This window comes from Rattus norvegicus, chromosome Y (assembly GCF_021556685.1).
Source record: "Rattus norvegicus strain SHRSP/BbbUtx chromosome Y, alternate assembly SHRSP_T2T, whole genome shotgun sequence".
NCBI classification, from domain to species: Eukaryota; Metazoa; Chordata; class Mammalia; order Rodentia; family Muridae; genus Rattus; species Rattus norvegicus.
Window position 1 is genome coordinate 72,012,512 of NC_141555.1, and position 9,016 is coordinate 72,021,527.

The window sequence follows — 9,016 nt, forward strand, 5'->3', positions numbered from 1 at the left end:
TTATCTGGCACTGATGAGTGGGCTGCATTCTTGGGTTATGGTTATTCTAACACAACCACTATAGGAAACATCTGTTGCTGGACAGGGCACCATAGGCATGGCCATGCCTGGTTGGTTTCTATTAATGTCTTTCATGAATCACAGGCTTAAGTGGATGGAGGGGTGAGAAGAGTTTATGGCTGTGGGACCACTTCCCTACTGGGGACTTGGAAGGACTTGGTCTACCCTGGACTTTTTCCAGTATCCTCCCATTAAGTCCTTTACAATTAAGGTGTTAACTCAGAGAAGGAATGGGTACAGGTCATATCCTGGAGTCCGTGGCTCTGACATCACGGAAACATCGTGTGATCAGGCTGAATTAGCACACACTCAATGTCCTCATGCTATTTTTCAAGTCAGTGACCTCTGCACTGAACCCCATTATTATTGATTACTGAGTGAATGTAAGACTGAAAGGGGTGGGGCTGCAGTATCGCCCTGTACAGGGCAGCCGGATGACTTCTTGTTGGCAGAGCCCACATCGGAATGACTGCGGCTCCAGACAGAGTGCCCAGGGCTGAGAATTTAAATTATGATCCTTGAATCCCTAACGTAATGAGCCATGTCCCAGCCCCTGGTGTTTTGTCTGATGAGTCTGCAAGTTGATTATTTAATATGTAAGAAATGGGAACCATGAGGAATGGGAAAAAGAGAGTGTTTGCCTCCTCTGCCCACCCTCTCTGCTCCCAGGGAGGTTGTGGCAATGGCAGGCTGCCCTCATCTTCTCAGTGAACTGGACTTCGTGGATGTTCTCAGGACCTTGGAGAAGGCCAGAGAAGGTGCTTTGTTCTGCAGGATGTTTTTGACTCTTGAAGGTTCTGGATGAATTCCATGTTAATGGAGACTTTTACCTAACAGAGAGGGAAATCAAGAGGCTCGATTATTGCACCAGCAACTGGAGTCTGTGGGACCCGTGGGGAGGGTTCTGTCCTTTGTCAGCAGTGGTGGGGACACTAGATACTGCAGTCACAGCCTGAGCAGTTCCTGTCCCACTCAGGAACCTCCATTCAGGTAAAGCTGGATCCCCTACTACACCACAGGGGGAAATCAGTGAGTTTATTACACAGAGAAGGTGACTGTCACAGTTTCTGATTTGAACATGGGCATGTAGAAAGAGCTTTATACACAATTCTGTGGCTTTTCAGGCACTATTGTTCAAATGATATAATTTTCAGCAAGGTTGAAGGACAAAGTGAATAAAAATTAGCTAAAATATAGTGATTGAATATACTTGTTTTTATTTAAAGTTTTTTTTTTAGATTTATTTTGTTACTTTATATGTACCTGCACCTATGTGTGTGTGCTATGGTATGCATATGGTACCCTTAGAGATCAGAAGAGGATGTCTGTTCCATTCGAACTGGACTTATGCATGGTTGTGAGCTGCCATGTGGTTGCTGGGAATAGAACTCGGGTCCTCTGCAAGAGCAGCCATTGCTCTTTAGGACTGACCCATCTCTCTGGCCCATCACTGGTTTCTCTTAGGTGATTTTCTTTTTGTAAATAAGTTCCAAGATGGTTTTATGAGATACATCGTTTGGGTCTAGGAATGAGAGTGGATTAGTAACAGCGTGAAAACAGGGGCTATATACTTCCTGACCGTCAGTAAGGACAGTTTCAATTGTGTGTGTGTGTGGACACACACACACACACACACACACACACACACACGCATGCACTCACATGCGTACTGTTTGCAGATTCCTTTGGAGGCCAGAAGAGGACCTCAGGTTCCGGGAGCTGATTTACAGGCAGCTGTGAGCTGCTTAAGTGGATCCTAAGAACAGAATTTGGGTTCCCTTCGACTTTGGAACATGCTCTTAACTGATGAGCTCTCTCTTCAGGCACATGTGTTTCTCAACCTCGATTGAGATATCTTTAGGAAAACGTTCACTATCTCTGCAGGCATCATTGGCTGGGTCGGTTGTGCTGATGTTTCTGAAGCTCAGGCATCAGGAGACAAAGGCTAGACCCCAGAAGATAGCTTCTCTCCATTTTAGCGTCACCCTTAACTCTCCAGTTCCTCTATCCTGTCTTGTTGGAACCACAGGCACAATGCTGCTTCCTCCAGGACTCTGGAGTTGTGTTCTCGTCAGTTGAGCAAGGATGTGAGGCTATGAATAAGGTTCAGAGTAACTCAGTGCCTTTTGCTGTACTATTTATGAAATGTTTTGGCTGGAATTAGGGCCGGGACTGGTTCAGGTGTGTAAATTAGAGACAGCCTCAAAGTCTCTTGAGTTGAGCCTCTTTTATAACCTTAAACGCTCTCTGGGGAGCATGTCACCAACCACACCACTTTCACCCCCGGAAGTGTGGCTGAACACAGGCTTTGGGGCCGAGATACTTCTGCAAGCTGTGAGACTGTGGAGTCAAACTGCTGTCGGGTCCTCAGCTTCCCAGCTTCTGTCACATGCAGCTCTTTAGGTTGACATCACAAACTGGAGGGGAAGAGAGCTGAGAGCTCATTACCATGGGTGTCTTGGGAATTTTGGGGGCGAGTTCTGCATTAAGTAGTCCTCATTTGAATAATGAGCACATGCTATTTATTTTCTTGGAGAGCTGCTCTGAAGGAAGCAGATAGGTTTCTCCTACAGGAAGCCTGGTGGCCAGTGTGCCCGCCGCCCATCTCTTGGGGGAGGGAGGGTGAGGCAAGGGTGCTATTTTAAACTCTCTGATATTGAAGGAAACACCCAAAACTGGAACATTGTGGGGTGGGTTGTCAGCTGTTTCTGTGAGAAAAGGCCTGGGGTCAGCCAACGTCTTCTCCAGTCCTTTCAATGCTGCTCACTGCCGTGCATAGAAGATGGTCTAAAATCTGCCCATCTCATCTCCCCAAAGCATGTGCTCTTCTTCATTTTTTATGGGAATGAGTAGAATGGTGGTGAACTTGGGGTCATGTGGCCACCTTAGTGGTCATGAGGGGGACTCCACAGGAAGAGAGGTGTTCTCACACCAAACACACAGATCTGCCTGATCTTGCCCTGGGTGTTTAAAAAGGATGGCATCTCTGCACCAAAAAGCAATGGTTCCTCTGTACATATGGATATTTAAATCTGATCGGGACTCATGATCTAGTTTAGGTAAATCAAGCATCCTATGTGCCTTTTCTCTGTGATTTTTTTTTTTTTTTTTGCAATTGGCTGGACAGAGTGACTTCATCTCTCATGTGGTACAGGAAGAAACGGGCCAGATTCCTCCAGCTCTGTAATTAAATCACATACCTTCATGCCTTTGGCTGCACCTAGCAATCTTCCTTCTCAGAACTACTTGCCCTTCAGTCTAGGACAGTGTTCAGAGCTATAAACAAAAGTACAGAAGTCTCATGCCTGATTCTGTTGAGTGTGTGGTTCAAGAACTCACACATGCTGGCACTTACGAGGCTGCACACCAGAGATTCATACACTTAACATTATGATATTGCAGAGGGTGGGAGGGGCTGTGCACACATGCTAATTTCATACCTCAGGGTGATAAAGGACTTCCTGTTCTTGGGGTTTTAGAGCCACCAAGACCCAACGAATGTTCTTCCCGCAACCATCATGAGTCTTTAAGCAAGACTTTAAAACAAGGGTGCAATCATCATATATGTGAAGAGACCCTGTGGTGGTTTGAATGTGCACTGCCCAGAAAATGGCACTATTAGGAGGTTGGCCTTCTGGGAGGAGGGTTCTTCTCCCTGTGGGGTTGAGTTCTTGAAATCCTTCTCCCAGCAATGCGGGAGACAGTGTGCTCCTGGCTTCTTTTAGATGAAGGTGTAGAACTCTCAGATCCTTCTCCAGCACCATGTCTGTCTGCACACTGCCATGCCCTCTGCCTTGATGATCATGGACTGACCCTCTAAACCTGTAAGCCAGACCCGATTACATGTTGTCCTTTGGTCATGGTATCGCTTCTCAACAGTGGAAACCTAACTAAGATCCCAGACTGGATATTTCATGGGATTGCTCAAATGTCCTTGGCACCATCACTCTTTTATCTTCTTCAATGGCCCAACCCAATCCCTATCCAGTCCATGGTGCTCCTCCAGTCTTGGTTCTCACAGGACTCCCCTATACAAGGCACTTTCCCTCAGAGTCTCCTAGTGCCTACACTACCACCAGCCATGGCATCCTCTTCATTGATAGGGTGAAGTCTGTTCTCGAGGATGGGCACCAAGTCTCCCATGTGGTTTTGTAGAGTAGCAAAGCATCTCCAGGGACAGGGCACAGATTCTGGGGCTTAGAGAGACGGCTCAGCCACGAAGAACACTTGTTACTCTTGCAGAGGACCCAGGTTCTATCCCCAGCATCCATATGATGGCTCACAGTTAAACTGTTAGCCAGTGTCATGAGATCTAATGCCCTCTCTTGGCCTCTTCAGACATCAGGCAGGCACGTGGTGCAACCAGTTCTGTGTAGCCAGAACATTCACACATTCAATCATATAAACATATCTGATTTTTAAAAGGTATGAGCTTTGGGTTATGGGCATGGGTGATGCTGAGCCTGGATCCCAACAGCTCTCTTTTAAGGGGAGGAGGGACACCAGGAGTTTGGATCCCGGTGGCTGTAGGTGAGGGAGCACCGTATGGTCATGTAGTATAATGCCTCCTGGTTTGGAAGTGCTCATCTCAGGGCTCTGATGGTGCCCATGAGGCTGAGGTCTCAGCACTGAACATGGGAACAGTCAGCACTGGGGGAAGGCAGCAGGTGAATGACTATGTCTTTCTTCAAATACAATGAAAGAGGTTCTTTTCCCCGTGTTTTCTGTCATCATAGAGTTCTAAAAACCCCCGTGGTCCAGATGAACTTAATTTGAAAGTCATTACAATGGAGATGGGGGGTGTGAGCTGACAATTCATTTAGGAAATATTTGATGAGCCAAGAAAAAAGTGCCAGAGTTAATATTATAAAAACGATTAATGAGCAGGGTGGCTCCAAAAATTCATAAAAGAAAATAACAACACAACACACAGGCGCTCGTCTCTGTTGGCCCGACAAGCCTCTGACAGTGTGTCCTGATTTGTTTGTGTTAAATGGTTGAGGCTCTAGACTTGCCCACATGGCCGATGTTGTCTCTCATCTGAACTTGACAGGATAACTTTATGTTTTTGTGTAAACACATTCCTAATGCCTTAATCGCTTTAGCTGATGTGGGCTGGGGTGTTTGCCAGCCAGTTAGGGATGAAGATGCTTAATGTGTTTCTTCTTTAAAAACAACAGCAAAAACAACAACAACAACAACAACAACAACAACATCAACAATGACTATAACAGCAGCAGCAACAACAAAACCCCAAAACAAACAAACAAAAAACCAAGTTTGTATTTTTTTTTAAACCTCAAAAACTTCATATTCACCAGAAAAGTAAACGGGAATTTATGTTGTCTGGTGGGTACTTGTTCCTCTCTCTAGAGCGCTATTGTATTAGGGTTTCCAGAGAAACAGAAATGGCAGAATGAATACACATTGTCTTAGTTAGATTTCCATAGCTGTGCACAGACACCATAGGCAAGGTAACTCTTTTTTTTATTTTAAGGCTTGTTTTGTTTTAATGACTGATCATGTGAGGCCACAGTGAGGTCACTATGCACAGACATGAAGGAAGCTTTATTTCTTGGTCTCTTCCTCCTTGGAAAGAGTCTTGATGATCTCCTCCTTCTTGGCCTGGAGGTGCTCCTCCCGCGCGTTTTTGTGCTTCCCTGGTCTTAGACCTGCGAGTCTCAGTCTGGTCAGCCTGTGGCTTCTGGCAGGCCGCTTCTGCCTTCGGTTTGAGGATCTGCTCCATAAGAATCCATTGGTTTTTGAATACATTCCTTTGAACCTTCAGGTACAGGCTGTGATACGTGTGGCGGTACATCTTCTTAGATTCCCAGTATCTCACGAGAAGCCGGTGCAGGATCTTCATCCTTCTCATCCAGGTCACCCTCTCAGGCACCAAAGTGTTGGCAGTGCCCTTTCCATTCCCTATGACCATATGCCTGCCCTTCAAGATTTGTTTCTGTCAGCCAGTCTGAGGATGGACAGTTACAGGCTTCCAGATGATCAGGCCATCTTCAATCAGCTTCCTGATCAGCTGACAGGAGTTGGCATTGGCGATTTTATTGGACTCATTGAGGTCTAACTGGACCTTCTTTTTACCACAGTGGAGGACACTAGAGGCAAGACTCTTCTGTAGCCTGAGCATGCTCATGGCTGCAGACACAGCAGCCAAGGAAACTCTTATAAAAGACAAGATTCCATTGCATCTGGCTTACAGTTTCAGAGGTTCAGTCCATTATCATCATGGCAGTAATCATGGGAGCATCCAGGCAGACTTGGTGCTGGAGGAGCCCAAAGTTCCTGATGCAGAGGCAGCAGAAAGGAATTGTCTGTACCACTGAGCATAGTTTTCGTATATACAAATCTCAATGCAAAGCCACACAGTGGCACACTTCCTCCAACAAAGTCACAACTACTCCAACAAGGCCACACCCACTCCAACAAGGCCATACCCAACCCAACAAGGCCACACCTACACCAAAAAGGCCACACCTACTCCAACAATGCCACACCTACTCCAACAAGGCCACACCTACTCCAACAAGGCCACACCCACTTCAATAAGGCCACACATACTCCAACAATGCCACACCTACTCCAACAAGACCACACCTACTCCAACAAGACCACACCCACTCCAACAATGCCACACCTACTCCAAAAAGGCCACACATACTCCATCAAGGTCACACCCTCTCCAACAAGGCCACACCTACTCCAATAAGGCCACACTCCAACAATGCCACACCTACTCCATCAAGGCTACACCTACTAAAGGAAGGCCACACCCACTACAAAAAGGCCACACATACTCCAACAATGCCACACCCTCTCCAACAAGGCCACACCTACACCAACAAGGCCACACCTCCTAATACTATCCGTCCTCATGGCTCAAGCATTCAAACTCATGAGTCTATGGTGGCCCCCTCCTATTCACACCACCAAACACATCAAAAGGTAATTTGGGTTATAGGACACTGGATAATCTAACAATGGCTGTCCCATACAAGGGTATTGAGAACCCCATTGGCTGCTCAGTTTATGATGCTTGATGCCTCAGCCATCTTAAACAGGTGCTGAAGGCACGTGAGTTTCCTGGAGGTGTTGGTCTTCAGTCTACAATGAGATATCAGAGAAGGTGGTTCAAATATTAGCAAAGGAATGCATCAGGCACAGGAGAGATTAACTTGCCAGTGAGAGTGAAAGCAGACAGACAAAATTCAAAGCCTCCGTCTTTCACATTCTTAAATCTCAGTTGCCACCAGAAGGTCCCACCTACACATAGGGCAAATATTCCTGATTCAAATAACCTGATCAAGAAAATCCCTCATAACAGTGCGCAGATGCGGTGCATTTTAATTGAATTCAGAGCCACTCAAGTCAGCAACAAAAATTAGTGATCATGTCTGCCAACTCTCTCATACAATTTATTTTTCTTGTTTGCTTTATATTTTGGCCCCGAGATTAACCAAGCCGTGCCACTCATAATGCTTAGCCTTGAAGCATTCATCTGCATTCTGTTCTCACTAGAAATCAAGAAGCACATTGTATGTTCACCCCTCTCCTGGCTGATCCCTGCCTAACCCAGGAACCAGCCAGCTTGCTGTCACCACAGTCTCAGAGACTGGATGGCTGATAATGATGCTTCAAGTCCAAGATCAGAGTCCTGGCAAATTTACTGAAGCCTGCTACCTGGCTTGTAGATGGTGCGTTAGCCTATATTTTCCTGGGCTGAGACGGTCCAGCAAGGTCTCTGGGGGTTCTTTTTAAACATAAGTGCACCAATAACACAGAGGAGGAGTCCCTCTTTATGACTGAAGTCACAACCTCCAAAGTGCAGCTTCCTAATGATGTCATCTTTGGTGACATCTTCCTAGGGGTGGGGTAGGGGAGACATTTAGATCACAGCAACTTCTACCGATGGAGATGGTTCTCCTCTAGCTGCACCAGTATCATCAGGTTTCTGTGTGGAGGCAGCATAGGCAATGTAAATCCCACGCATGTCCCTGTTATGTCTCCTTGGCCCTAATGTACCCTGTACCATGACCTTCACCCTGCACCAGGTGCCCTTGTGTGCACCAAAGCTCAGCTTCCCTGATGTCAGGCACCTGGGATCTACCTCTATCTCCTTTAAAAATCATTTGTTAGCTAAAGAATATGGGGACCTGTGCCTGGATCCCCAGAGCCAACTTACAAGTCTCAGGTGGTAGCATGCACTCTGACCCCAGAATCAGGGAGACAGAGACCTGGAGTCCTCTGAAGTTCACTGGCCAACCCATAGTCAATGTTTTACTTAGGGTTATACTGATATGAACGGACACCATAACCAAGGTAACTCTTAAAAGACAACATTTAATTGGGGTTGGCTTACAGGGTCAGAGGTTCAGTCCATTACCATCAAGGTATGAACATGGCAGCATCCAGGCAGGCATAGTGCAGGAGGATCTGAGAGTTCTACATCTTCATCTGAAGGCTGCTAGGAGAATACTGGCTTTCAGGTAGCTAGGATGAGTGTCTTAAAGCCCTCACCCACAGTATCACACTCACTCCAACAAGGCCTCATACACTCCAACAGGGCAATACCCTCTAAAGCTGCCTCTCCCTGGGCTGAACATACACGCACACACACACACACACACACACACACACACACACACACACGCAGGGACACAGGCATGCATGCACCCAAACCACCACAGGCATCAGTTCCCAGATCCCAGTGAGAAAAGCCTACGTCAAAAACAAAGACACGCACTGGCAAGATAGCTCAGCATGCAATGGCACTTGCCACCAATCCTGAGGATCTGAGTTCAGTCCCCAAGACTCACCAGGTGGAAGATGGGACTGAATCCTACAACATGTCCCTTGGTCTCTACATATGTGTTGTAGCATGTATGTGTCTCCCCCAACTAAGTAAAACTATTACAAAGAGGAATGACACCCAAAATTGTCC

General features: G+C 46.5%; 1 pseudogene; it reads right to left on the reverse strand.

Annotated features, from left to right (window-relative positions):
• Positions 1-5,628: 5,628 nt before the first annotated feature.
• Positions 5,629-6,211, reverse strand: LOC147998100 (large ribosomal subunit protein eL19 pseudogene; annotated as a pseudogene).
• Between the last annotated feature and the right edge of the window lie 2,805 nt (positions 6,212-9,016).